The following is a 14,667-nucleotide window of genomic DNA, read 5'->3' on the forward strand; positions in this document are numbered from 1 at the left end:
GCAATGGCAATGAAAAAAAGGAGGATACCAGAACCCCTTTTCCCCCAAGACAGAAATGCGCACCTAGTTTTCTTATATTACTCTTTAACCTTTACAAAGAGATTGCGAGTGGAAACATTGCCTGTTTACAAATCAGGCTTCTTTAGCTGTCAAGCCTGTTTCCTAAGTCTTTGAGGCTGAATTTGTCTGTCCCTTGTAATCTACGGGCAACGTGAACAACGCTCTTTCCAGTGGCCAGAGTGAAAGAAGAAAATGGGGTGATTAAAATAAACATAATGAATTTTGGATTATATTCCCAATTAAAGTTATTTTAGAAAATCAGGGATCAGGGAACGATTGATGAGGTGGGGGGCAAATCACCAAGACTGCTTGCATTTGACATAACGCCATCTTGGTTGAGAGATTTGTAATATTTTTTTTACCCTCTAATCTCACGTTTCCAACATTTCTCAGTGTCTAAGTAATAGACCCTCTGGCTTGGAAGTACTGCACCGAGCAGGCAGGGAGAAATTGACTTTCAGCGTTCCAACGGTGGCATTGTCCCTAACAGTTGGGGTGCGGGGGCGTTGGTGCAGGGTTGAGGGAGAGGAGGAGGCGTGCACGGTCACTGTGGCATCCCTGGTGTTAGCCCGGTGCTCTGCAACTCTCTTCAGGGAGGACAGGGTTAAGAGCTTAGTCTGACTTTGCCTCTTGGAAAGCTTTGGGTTGCGGCCGCGCCTCCCAAGCATTCTTTAAACCAGAAATGTGGGAGGGACAACGAGGGGGAGGGAGTACTAGAGGGAGGGAGAGAAAGACGGCCAGAGGAGGGGAGCGCGCCAGAGCGCCGGGGACCAGGGAGAGGGGGAGTGCAGGAGCGGCAGAGGCGATCCCGCGAATTCATTACTGTAAACATCTCCCGGGGGTGTCAGGAGGGGTGGGGGTGGGGGCCGCGGCGCCTACATAGCCCGGCAGCGTCCGATCCAGGCAGCAGTGAGGTCGGAGCAGCCTCCAGCCCCACGCGGGACCGGCGCAGCACTCGGAGCGAGCCCCGCGCAGCGCGCCTCGCCGGGTTCCGCGCGGTCGGCACCCGGGGGTCGGAGGCGCGCCCGCCCGGCTCTCCAGAAGCCTCCTCCCCCTCCGGGTCCTCCGTCTCCGAGGAGCCCCGGCATTACTGGGCTGCTAATCGCCGCCTTCCCCACTCGCCCTCTTTCTTTCGGGACTCGTTGGCTTGGCTGAGGCGGAGAGGGGGAGGCAGAGGAGCCCAGGAGGCGGGGGCCGCGGCGGCCTGAGCCGAGAGAAAGTGGCATGCCCGAGCCCTGGAGGCGGAGGTGGCGGAGGACGGGGGAAGACGATGCCGCGGCTCGGTAGGGGAGAAAGGCGAGAGCGAGCGAGGCGAGCGGGGCGCCCGGGCGCCAGTCGGCTGCGGGGAGGCTCGCGCCGCTCTTTGAGGCTCCGGCCTCCGCATCCCCGCGCCCCGACGCTGCGAGCGACAGGGCCGGGCTCTGGCAGCCGCCACCGTCGCCGCCGCCGCTACCCGGAGGACAGAGCAAAAGTTTGGATCTGGGGGAGGACACGGTGCTGAGCGGAATTACCACCAGGGCTAGAAGGATACCTCGAGAACCTTCGCAGGTAACGGGCATCCTCAACCCCCTCTCTCTCTCTCTCCACGTCCCTACGCTGGGCTCCTGCTCCCTCCCAGCGCCTTTCCTGACGCTCACCAGATCTGGCTGAAAGTAAGTACAGGCAAAGTTCAGGATCCTGAGGATGGGCACCTTGCACTGGGAGATCTATAGTCACGTTAGAGGGACCCTTGGCGCTTCTCAGCGCCCGGTGGGCAGCTGTGCAGCGAGACGAATCTCTCCTGGGAATGGAGGAGGACCCTGGGCCCCAGCTGGTGCCGGATCTCGCAGGTCGTTGAGAATTTAGAATGTGGATTCAGAGGCTTTTAGTATTCTTCAGTCCAGGGAAATGATGGATGGATTTCACTCACTCCCACCCTGACCCTTTCACTCTCGTTTAACATATTTTAAAAACGATATGGATATGAACCCATTGGCATTCGCCTACCGCGTTTAGCTGGTGCAGGAAAGCAAGGGGAGGGGGCGGTGTGTGTGTGTGTGTGTGTGTGTGTGTGTGTGTGTGTGTGAACATTTCAAGGAAAGGGGGAAAATTATCTTTCCCCCTTTTGAGATGCCCAGGGCCCTCCCTCCTTCCATTCACCTTCTAGCATCATAAAATAGGAACTTTGGAAGTCACATTTTGATCGAAGGGCAAGATGAAACACTGGCCATTGGTGACGTGAATTTGCAATGCGTGTGTGTTGGGGGAAGAGGGGGGCGCAGTGAATGGTATTGCAGAGAGGTTTTCCTTGGTGGCCTGATGCATTCGAGTGCTGGAGAGGTGGGGGGTTGAGTGGTCGCAGTCGCCTGTGTGCACTGAGGAGGGGGCCCTCCAAGAGAAGACGCTCATGTTTCCCCGAACAGCAACCTTACTTAGGCTAAGAAGATAGCTTCTGCCGTTCACTCTGGGAGCGAAAAGATTCAGCTCCAGCTCCTCAATGTACCCTCTCCCCCAGTTTTTACTTTCTAAGCGGCTCCAGGTTTGCTGCTGCTCTCATTTTTATTAGGATCATTATTAATTCACCTGGAAACTCATCATGCCTTCTCTTGTAAGTGGAAATCAGTCTCCAAGAGCTTTTGATTAATTTCAGTGGAGGGACTCTCTTGTAAAGCTTACAGTAAGCTAATCAAGTGCAAGGCACAAATCCGTGTAAATGCTCGCCCAGGAGTGCAAGGTGCTGATTAGATTTCTTTACATGCTGCATTTGCTATGCAAAGCCTCTCCTAAATGGGATCTATTGCACCTCACTCAGCTGGGAGGCTCTTTCATCACTCGGGGTTCCATGGAGCTTTGGGGCATGTCCACTGGCTCCGGGGCTTATGGCTACATTTATTACGTCTAATTTCTCCCAGCCAAAAGCTAATGGGAAGGCTAGCTTCCATATGGGTAAGGTACTGTCTGTGGACTTAAGAAGTACACCTTATTAAATCTCCAGTGAAAGCATCCCCCTAATATTTTGGGGTAAATAGAATGCAGCTTGGCATTTGTCCAGGGGTATATATGGTGGTTGCAGTATGAATGTAAAATTTTAGTTCAGTATCTAAATGTTAGAACTGGACTTTATTTTTTTTTTAATCACTAAGCAACATGAGTCAGATCCATAAGCTCCACAGGCCACCATATTAGAAGAGAATGAATCCTTGGGTAATGCACACACTATAAAAAGTTGCTTATTTCCCCACAATGCTACTGCTCCCCAGAATACAACTGTTCTTCCTCCCCTACTCAGAAGCCCCGAGCAGGATAGAATTAAACCATTTAAGGATTTCTAATAATCAAGGTTGACAGTGCAACACCATACTGTCATGTTGATTTGCTACTATCTATGACTGGAGGAGGTTGGAGAAGAAATTTCAAACATGATTCCATGTCTCTGCCAGTGGGTACAAGACATTGTATAAAAGAATTGGGCTAGCTGTACTGTAGCAGAACCTATTACGACAAACCGAGCTTGCATGGAAAGAATGCTGGGTTGTTCTTTTTTTCTTTTAATACCTTTCTTAACACCTCAGTAGTTTCATTGCAGTTTTAGAAATTTCAGGGGCTGCTTTTGACAGAAAAACTGAGATTCCCAAGTGACACCGTGTTAGGTGCCTTGGAGTTCCCAAGATAGCCCTGGCTTTTCCTGTATGCTAGGTTTCAGATGATGTGATCTTATCTGAGTTTGACTTTGACCGGCTGGATCTAATTGGAAGCTCCTCTGATGCCTGTTACATTTATATTCTGGTCAGCTGGAGAGTTTGATTTAGGATTTAGACATAGCTCCCTAAAGCAACCTTATATCTTTCCAGTTTGAAATTGTGGTTTCAAGAAAGGCTCAAGTATGTGCAAGACCAGAAACCTTAAACTGTAGAGACTCTGCGTGAACATGGGTCTAGTTTGAGCCTTCAGCTTTGTATTCTACAAGGAAGAATTGCTGCTTCTAAGATCAGCGGTGTCTGAAGTTAAAAAACAGCAACGATGCCTGTGGCTCTTGGTTTTGCTGTTTAGCAGATTCCAAAAAGGTCAAGGTGATGTCCTTTTATTTCCGTTCAGGTCAGACCTTCCTAGATAATCATCTTTTGGTGTCTACACTTTAATTTTAATTCAAGTTCATTTTTCACTAGATTACTTTAATAACTTTGTGGTTACTGCCACAGTGATTCAAATTCAGTCCATTAGTGACCTCTGTCTGCGAGAAGTGAATACTCATTGTTTTTCTTTCTTCTCATCAGAGTCTACAGATTATGTGGGGGGAACCGGAGAGGGAAGAAAACTAGCAGCTCTGGAGTTCTTTCCAGATATTTAGATGTTCGAACTTGATTTTTCTAATACAGAGCTCAGTGCAAGTAATGATATTTAACAACAGTAATGAAAATGTTACGAGCTAATAGGCTAGTAGATGATTCTTCCATAGAGCATCGACAATATGATCACCATAAATAAAACACTACTGCTATCCACTGCCAATAAAAGAGTTGTACGGTGAGGTAGACTAATGTTTGGAGACTCACAAAGCTGCTAGATGTCAGTGAAATTTTATTGCCCCTAAGTGCTTACATAACAAGGGAAACTTGATTCAAGCCCAGAACATGTATGTGGTAACTAGACTACAGAGTGGCAGTGTGTGTATGTCTTTAAATTCAGCTGTGAACTTATGGTACAGATCAAGGGCGAGGTGGGGTGTGAGAAGGTGTCTATAAACAGATGGTCTTTTAAGGAGACTTTAAAACTCTGATTCCAAATCCAGCTTTGTCTTCTCAGCGTCTTCAAGTCGAAATTTCAGTTTGAGTTGATTATTCTAAATGGTCCTGGACGACAAAGTTTGCTGAATTTCTTAGGTGGGTGGATACCATTATCAGACATTTTCCAGATGGTTTTTGATGTAGTAGTATTTGGGGATATGGAATTTTTAGGAGGTTTTCTTTCTGTTCCCTTGGGCAGGTTTTGTGCAAAAGACATTTTTAAAGACCAATTATTATTATTGTTATTAAAGTCAAATAGCCATTATAATATCCCAGCCAACTTTATTTTTCTCCACCCTCCAAATTGCTTTGCTTTTTAAAAATTATTATTATTATTTTTTTCTAAAAACTACATGTTGGTATTTGAAGTAAGACTATTGCTTTCTTTTTGTTTTTTGTTTTTTTGTTCTTGTTTTTTACTTTCCTTCAGCAATGTGCCCTCCAATTAAATATCTGTTTATATTAAAACATGCACACTCACATACATATACATCAAGAACCATTTTAAGACAGAGATTCTTTTCAAGGTTTTAAAATATGTTCTTTTTTAAAGCACTATGACACAAATATTGTAATAAAAATATCCTGTGTGCCGATGAATACAGAGACTTATTTCAGTGGCATGGAACAGTAAAACACTGTATTAGCAAAATAATCAGTGGCATTTTCAGTACATGGTCAAAATCTGTTAGAACCTTCATGGTTTTTTTTCTTCCCTTGGCGAATTTCGCATCTACTGGTCTTTTTGGTTTTCTTTGATTTCTTCTACTGTGGCTCTTTGAAGTGATTCAAAATTAAACAGTAGCTACTTCTTTAGGGAAATTCATCATGTTATGCTCAGGGTTCCAGAAGAGTTAATGATGCAGAAAAAATCCTGTAAAACATCTTTCTAAAAGAAGGCCTTCTCTTGCAAGCTTCCCACTTACTGGCCTCCTGGACCATTTGCAGTGAATTGGAACTCCGTTATTTATTTATTTTTCAAATACCACCTCTAACTTAATTTAATGTGGGATGTGTTTCTGCAGAAGCATGGCGCACCATGTGTCCTGAGTCGCCTGAACAAAGCAGTGTCATTTTTACAGATCTGTAATAAGGGAAGGTCAAAGAAAATATCCTTGTGTAATTTGGGAAGTCAAAAGGCCACATTCATGATTCTCAAACACTGGTCAGTTATTCTGCGGATGGTAAGGGCTCACATGTTCTGGCTGGTTAATGGTTTAAGACCTGAGCCGTGTTTCGAAGCATTCGCAAAATAAATACTATCTGGTGTTCTTAGCCATTAGGTGCTCGTTAGAACTGAGCTGTTTCTCACTTTCTTCCTTGGTCGCTTTTAAGAGAATGTGCAAGAAACGTGGCAAAAGGTCCCCTTTCCCCTCAGGTCACAGGTCATGCGTTATGTTTCAGTTCTCTTTATTTGAGCTTTCAAGTCACAGATAAAAGCATCTTCTATCTGAACCTTTTAAGAACCTTAGGGCTTTTGGATTTAAACCCACCGAAAGCTGTCAGGTACCAAAGTTTAGAGATGCTGTTAGGACTCGGAACACTGAAACCTGTTTCAACAGTGGCTCCTAAAATTGGTTCACACATTTATTGCCCATTGAAGTCAACAGAGGTCATGTGGCTGAATGGAAAACATTAGACTCATATCAGTCCCGAAATAGGTCCACGTGTGGGTGTCACTCTGAGCCCCAGCTGCCTGGGGGCATCACTTTCATGAAATCCAATGTCAAAATAGCCTCTGTGAGAGTTTTCTCTCCCACTTTGCTCCAGAGTTTGGACTCTATTATTTTGAAGAAGGAACTAAGACAGGAGATATTAATAGTCCTCAGAGATAGGAGATAAAGTGGAGGGGAAAGTTAAGGGAGTAGAATTGGTTAAGCATTTGCCACGGAGGTTCTAGGAAATTCTGTTTAGGACCCGAGAAATGAAATGGATTTTAAAACGCATTCATGCCTAGCATGTATGAACCTTCTAGCTTGCATTTTCCAATTTTATTTAAGCCTCACAAAGTATTGGTGTGAGAAAGCCCTACTCACTTAGCCTTGCACCAGGTTACTGGATCCAGAAGAGGTTGAAGGCTACCTGAGGCTCTGCAGAGTTCTCCTTGAAACCATTTGACATTATACAAATGGGGGACATTACATTTTATTACATAGATGTTCAACTCTCCAGATACAGTTTAGAAGTTTTCTCCTTTACGGAGTGACCCAAAATGACAGAGTTGTTTTTTTTGTTAACTAAAAGAGTAAAGAAACATACAGCAATTTTACAAACATTCAGATTTAAAAACTAGGATTTAACTCTCTCTCCAACATTATATAAGATGCAAGTTTGCCTGTTTGGGATGAGGATAATTTTATGATGTCGGCATTGTGACTTGGGACCTTCATTGTGGTGGGGAATGAGCCATGGGGAGGTTGTTTTGGGGGAAAGAAAGGATGTATTTCTAGAAAGAAAACCCACATTCTCATGTCAGCACACTCTTTTTTACATTTATGACCTTGGACGAATTACTCAATCTCTTGGAGACTTAATTTCCTCTCTGCGGAGTTCAACAGGGTTGTTCCAGGGTCAGATAAGATTAATGTGTGTGAAAATACCTTGATAACAGTACAGTTTTATATTCCCATAAAGAGGCATTATTCAAATTGATACCATTTATCACTTCATGACTGTCATGTGCTAGGATCATTCCAGGTTTTATATAAATAAGATGATAACCAAGACAGAGCGCCCTGCCTCCCGGAGCTTTTTGCGGGTACTCTGGTACAGCACCCAACCACTAAAGTGTCTGGTGGCCCTCTTCATCACTTCTTTTGTTCACTCAACGGTACACTGTCTCCTTTTCTGAGTTTGCTCTATTTTGATACAAGTATTCTTTCCAGGGATCAAGGGTACATGGGGTGAGTTGGGTGCCAGGGCCACATTTTCTTTTCCTGACAGCTTGATGTTGGAGACTGAATTTATCACACATGGATTCCACCGAGCATCTTTTGGGAAGAAACCATCAACGTTTCGTTGGTTCCCTAAAGTAAAATCATTTTCCCTTTTGACTGGGTTTATACTTTAGACATTCAAGTACCTTTTGCAAAAACACAGTCATTAATAGACTATATGATAATTTTTTAAATACTTTTGTTTTGCAAAATACAGCCAAGTTAGGGCAAAAGACTGTCTTATTAGGAGTTTGGCAAATGTCCTGAGGCCAGTACCAATAAATGGGAAGACTTGATTTATTCTGACACAGACATAATCTGCAAAGCTTGGCCTTATTTAACTTTGTTAGTGTCACAAAACCCTTTTGGGACATTCTTTACCATTCATTTCTCCGTATTTTGTCCAGTGGTTAGTTTTATAATTGTCAAACCTGAGACATTTTAATTTAAAATGTTCCAAGAGCCAGTGTGTTGATTTTATTTTTGTAATTTGTGTACATGTAGGCCTTTGTCAAGGTTAATTTTTAATAGTTTTAAGGTTGCTTAATTTAAGCCTGCAGAAAACATTCCCAAGTGAAATGTGTATTTCTGAAATGTGAGGTTAGGTCACGATTCTCGGTCAGAAGGAATATTTCTCTCAGTCATTTGAACGTAGGACAGTCTGTATCTGACAATGTTCTTTTCTGTTTCTAATTTGTATTTGCCAGAGATCTGACACATGCTTTTTTTTTTTTTTTAAGTTGATTAGTTTTTTAGTAGTACATTGTAAACGATCTGGCCATAGCAGTGTGTTTTAACATGACAAATTACTTTCCTGGAATCTGAATACCTTGGGTTCTGGCACTGCTGAATGGTATAATAAGGATATCTGAAGAAGGAAAATGTATACTACTACTCTGGAGAGTTCTGCTAATAAAACAGGGTGAATCTGTCGGTATGTGGGGGGGAGTTAGTGTGTGCCTGTGTGCACCTTTGAAATGCACAAACAAGTCGAAGTCTTTGATGCTGTGGGGAAGGAGTAAGTACTGTTATACCCTTCAGCTAGGTGGTGCTAATTTAGCCCACATATCTCTAGTGCAATAGAATAATGTGATAACCCCAATTATTTTTAATTGGAGATGTTCTTTTCCAAGTAGGTCCTAGGGAAACTCTAAATAAAAGCACACAATGCAATGAGAGAATATATTGTCGTGTGAATGTCTTGGTACTCATGAAGGAGATAATATTCTTGTAGAGGCATAAGGCATACACCAGATGATGAAGAGAACTTTTCCATTCATTCAGAAGATGATTCTTAGCACTAACTGTACCAGGCATAAAGTAAGACTGGAGAGACAAACAGATAATGTAGGATCCATCCACTTGAGGCTACTCAGGCTGGTGAGGAGAGGGAGGTATTGCATTGCAGATTTCTACCTGATTTAAAACTATGCAGTCAGTCCCAATAAGTATGCTGGGGATACACAGCATTCATGAAAAGAGCTTTATGTTTGGAAAGGGATAGTCTTTGGTTCTAACGCTGGCTGTTGCTAATTCAGTAAACTTGGGCAACATTTTAAATGCTTTTTAGTCTTTGTCTTCTCAAGTATAAAATGGGAGGAAATACTTTCTACTTCCAAAGCTGTTCTTCTGAGGATTGAGATCATTATGTCAAGTGTCTACCTGCCTGGCACACAGTAGAGGCTTAATAAATGCTGACTGCAGATCATTCTGTCTCTGAAATGATAATGAGTCCATTATGTTGTCTTCTCAGACCGCTACAAATATTATTTCTGCCATGTCTCTGGAATCCCAAAGAAAGCTTTTGACTCATTGAACCTGTTCACTAATAGGATACAGCCTCTTCTGCAAAATAAAATGTCATTATTTATGCGTGTGACGGAGCATAAAAGGACAGCAAAGGAAATCAGCACTCCACGCAGTGGCAGAATGAGCTCATCGCTGGTGGTGCCTACTGTTAGCCGATGCTGTGAGTGGGGACAGAGAAGAGGAATGGAGCACAGAAGGCACACTTGTCTTAGCTCGGGGAATCAGAAAATGGTGTCAGCTGGGTCCTGCTTCACCGGAGGTTTTTTTTTTTTTTTTTTTTTTACTACTGAAAGCATAACCTTTGGCAGTTAAGGGGTTCTTCTCCATGCACCCCCATTCACCTCCATTCACCCTTCTACAGGTGACCAATACCTGTAGCTTGCTACACGTTCTGGTCTAGAAGGTGACACGAGGCACAGTGAACTCTGGTTATTATGTCTTTGCTACTGTCCGGAGATTTTTCTCAGAACGAATGAATGTAAAACACTTCACCCAATTCATCTCATGCATGATTCTTGTAAGAGTCCTGAAAATATTTTATTGTAGAAGATTAACGCAAATTATTGTTATATTTATGTAATTCTTATTCTGTACTTAGAGAAAGAAGATACCTGGCTTGTTTGATGATGGATGTTAGAATCAGAATGATGCTTTTGGGTTATCAGTACAGTGTGAAAACATTTCTTTCAGAAAATAATTTTCAATGAATGTAAGTGAAGGTGCTTCTATGACAGATACTTCCGAACAAGTGCATTGCTCAGAAGTACCGCTCAAGATACCTAACACTGGGCTTAATTTTTATCATTATAATTGCATGTAGATATGATATAATTTTCTCCTTCTACTCACCAATTGAAATGTGATTATTTTTTGACACTATGTATCTGTGCATTTATTGATGTAGAAAGTTTAACAAGATATAAGGTATGTCCCAGACCTCCAAGTCCATTAGCACAGAAACTTTTTCTGTTAAGATCACATAATTTGTAATGTAATGTATTACATATATATCATCAATTGGAGTGAAGAGAAGCAGTTGCTAGTGTGTATTTTGAAAATTGTTAACATCTTAGGAAGTAGCTTCTGAACCAACATTTTCCCCAACATAAAACAATAAGACCTTATTTTGTTTTTCTAGAGCATGTAGGAGAGATTAAAATTCTTTGGAAAATGGTTTAGAATTTTTTACTCAAATAGGTAAGGAACAAGTCCAACAGTGCTGACAGCAGTGGAATTTAAAACTCAATTCTAATAATCTCTGAGTCCCAGAGGAATGCAAGGCAGACATCCGTTCAAGTCACGAGCTTGGAACCGGGGATTGGACAGAGATCGGTCCTTCACCCTGTGCCAGCTCTGTGCTAAGTTCCTGTAGGACATTTGGGATAGTCTTTCAAAGAAGAACTCATTCCTGATCACTGAGAAGTCTGAAGGGTTGGCCCATAGTCATCCTTTCCAAACTTAACTCATCCTTCTTAATCAACAGGAGGGAGTGCTTAAGAAACAGGTACCTGGGCTCCGGCCTGGAGATTCTGACTCATGAAATCTGTAATGAAGCCTGGGAATGTGGATGCTCAGGAACTCCCAGGATGCCCAGGATGTGTGGCTCAGTGGACTGAGCACCACCATCTCATGCAGCAAGAAGTCAGGTTTAATCCCTGGTCAGGGCACATGCCCAGGTTGCTACTCTATCTCCAGTAGGGGGCGTGCAGCGTGCAGGAGGCAGCCAATTATGTTTCTCTCTCATGGATGTTTCTACCTCTGCCTCTCCCTTCCTCTCTCTTTAAAAAAGTCAATGAAAATATGTGTGCGTGTGTGTGTGTGTGTATATATATATATATATATATATATATATATATATAAAAAAATTTATATATTAAATCCTCACCTCAGAATATGTTTCCATTTATTTTCAGATAGAGTGGTGGGTGGGGGAGAGAAAGAGAAATCGATGTGAGAAAAAAACATTGACTGGCTGCCTCCAGCACGACCCCGACCAGGGCTGGGTATGAACTGAAACCAAAGTAAGTGCCCTTGACTAGAATCTAACCCTAGACTCTTTGGTCTGCAGGCCGACTCTCTAACCACGGAGCCAAACTGGCCAGGGTTGAAAACATACTTTTTTTTAAAAAAGCTCCCAGGATGGGAGATCACTAACTTAGATAATTTTTAGAATTTTTTCTTACCCAGAGACTCCATGCTTTTATAGTCATCTGGTTTACAGTCACTAGTGAATTTCTGAGGGTATTTTTCCTGTGTATTTTGCCACAGAGGAATACTCTGAGGGAAGAAGCTTCAGAGGGGCCAGCGTCAGGGCTGGCTTCACCCTTGGTAGCCACGGCCCTCTGTTTGATCTTTCTGTCATCGTCATCCATCAGTATCTCTTAGACCATTTTACTCTGTTGTTCTCCGTGTCCCCAGAGTTAATTTCCGAAAAAGACAAATCACCTTACTCCCTGTCCATCTGGATAAAGCCCATCTGATCTTGTTATTATGACATATGAGATCTTTGACAGCCTGGGTCTCAAACCTTCACTCAAGCCTCATTCTCAAGCACTCGTCCTGTGTAGCCATGTGCCAACGATGAGAGAGCATGCCCCTCTTCCTCCTGAGCGTTTGCCCTGCTGCCTGCCCTCCGGGTAGCCTCTTATCTGCTTACTCGCCATTGGCAGATCCTTCTCCTTTCTTTAAGACCCTCGTGAATGTCACCTTCCCTCCTGGTCAAAATTAATCATCCCTCTCTCTGGGCTCCTATAGCGTTTGGTTTGTACCGTTAGTAGTCCCTGGTCTGTGTTGTGTTGTAATGTTTCTGCCCCGTGTCTGTCTGCCTCTCTCCCACTAGACTCCAGGAACCTTGGCACATTCATTCATCCTTCCCAGCGCCAGCAGTAGGTTCCGCGCAAATGTAATCGAGTGAGTAATTGTGGTGGCCAGTCCTGGAAGACCTGAAGATTCATAATCAAGTGATAGGGAGTGTTTCCTCAGAAGGGCTTTTTCCTTCCGTATGGAGAAAAAAATACACCTGCCGCCTTTCTATCTTCCCCTAAGCAGGTTGGTCAGGCAAACTCGCTTGCTGGGGAACCCAACCCAGATCAGCATCACGCTCTCCAAACCACACACGAGGCAGTTCCGGTGCCATACTGGAGGGTCTGTTTAAAGGAGAAATAATTGTGCTGGATGATGTATCTTTCTTGGCATCGAACAAAGCCATCAGTGGAGATGTTCATGCAGATGTGGTTTTCATGGAACGAAACATTTAACTCATCCCATTAGCTCTGTGTATCTTGGCATAATTAGAGAGCCGAGAACTCGTGAAAAAATGTGTGCGGTTTCTCTTTTTTATTTTCATTTTTTTGCTCTGTGTTTTTATTTTGTTTGTTTTATCCTAGGCACGTGATTTCCTCATGGAGATATCTGAGTTGCCAGGGCCCTCCAGAGAGGAGAAGAGAAGACTAGAAACAATAACCCCCTAATCATTCTGTCTCTGCAAGACAGGATCCCCCTTAGTTTTCACAGGTTGCCATCGAATACGGCAACGATCACGTGAAGGTCACAACAACTTAAACATATAGGGTTTAATGTGATCGTGACAATGCCTGAGTTGGACCTTAAATCCTTCTTGTTCTCCAAAAGAGCATTTTAACAACACCTTGCTGCTTTCATGGTGGATTATCAGTGATGGACAGAGATGATTTGTGTGCATGTGGGGCCATTGTACCCATGTAACACCCTAGTCTCTTCATCCCATTTGCCAGCAGAATTTTCAGTGGCGAAAAAGAGATGATGGTGGAGCATATTTTGATAAATCTCTACCTTAACCCCTAGTGCCCTCTGGGCTGTGTGTAGGCAGCACATTCCATGCCAACAGGAAACACATGGAATAACATCTGAGATGATTTCTGATAAGTGACTGTGCTTTAATAGTAGGGGCTTACACCACCACTCCAGCAGAGCTTATAATGTTAATTTATAGGACTGTTTAGAAACTGTGTCTCCTGATTCTTGAAGTGCACTGAGTATCAGCAAGGCCACATTCTCCTCCAGGGGGAGTAATAGTAACCATCATCATCATCATGAAATGAATGGCATTGATCACAGAGAAGGTTCATTTAGAGTGCTGTTTATGTAGTTCATGTATAGTATCACGTTTAAATCTTCACCAAAACCCTGTAAAGTAGGTTCTGTTTAGTAATATTACTACTGACCCCATTTTACACACTGGGGAACTAAAGTAGAGAGAATTGCCTGAGGTTACTTATCTTATTTTGTAACTATTGTTAGTTATATTTATAGGCTAGGTGAGTACTTGGTAATTTTCAAAATCAACTCTAAATTTATTTTCCACTCTCTAAAAATCAAACTCGGTGAATGCTCACTGTCTAGTGGGTAACCTGTGGTCCAGCTTTTTTTTTTTAATCCTCATCCGAGGACATTTTTCCATTGTTTGCTCAGATAGTATGGGAGAGAAAGAGAGAGAAACATCGATGGGAAAGGGACACATCGAGTGGCTGCCTCCCGCATGACTCAACCAGGGCCGGGGACAAACAGCAACCAAGGTACATGCAGTTACCGGGAACCGAACCCGGGTCTCTCTGGACTGCAGGCCAACGCTCTAACCGCTGAGCCAAACTGGCCAGGACGGTCCAGCTTTTTATATTTGACTTTTTAATAGGTAATAATCTAAAAGTCATTGTTTGCTCTCTGCCATTTTTGAGTGAAAAAGATTCTTGGGTCTTTCAATGTATTTCTATAAAATGAGAAGATGGAAGAATCACAGCTTTGAAAATAAAATGTGACAATTTTTGGCATGTTTTCAGTATTAATGAAAGTCTGTGGATACATGCCTAATGATTGAGGAGTGCCTTGATTGTAGAGAACCCTTGCCATGTTTTGCCTTTACCCTTTTACCAGCACTACTAAGAAATAGTTAGATGGATGGATTTAAGATGCACTTCCTTTTCCCTGTGGAGGTGATAACGCACAATGGAATGACCAGAGATGAGACAATAACATAAAGTGAGTGGCCTCAGAGAGCGCCTGGAAATAATGGAGAATTGACTGTGTTATAAATAGGTCAGAGTCCCTCCTTTTCTAAATCTGTG

At 43.1% G+C, this 14,667-nt stretch overlaps 1 protein-coding gene across 1 annotated transcript in view; it reads left to right on the plus strand.

Moving 5' to 3' along the window:
* Positions 1-1,561: 1,561 nt before the first annotated feature.
* FLRT2 (fibronectin leucine rich transmembrane protein 2) overlaps positions 1,562-14,667 on the plus strand; it is a 93,611-nt gene continuing 80,505 nt past the window's right edge. Inside the window, exon 1 of the mRNA XM_036267472.1 lies at positions 1,562-1,608. The gene's annotated coding sequence lies outside the window, so the exon portion shown is untranslated. The remainder of the gene's footprint in view (positions 1,609-14,667) is intronic.

Source organism: Molossus molossus, unplaced genomic scaffold, assembly GCF_014108415.1.
Source record: "Molossus molossus isolate mMolMol1 unplaced genomic scaffold, mMolMol1.p scaffold_m16_p_1, whole genome shotgun sequence".
NCBI lineage: Eukaryota > Metazoa > Chordata > Mammalia > Chiroptera > Molossidae > Molossus > Molossus molossus.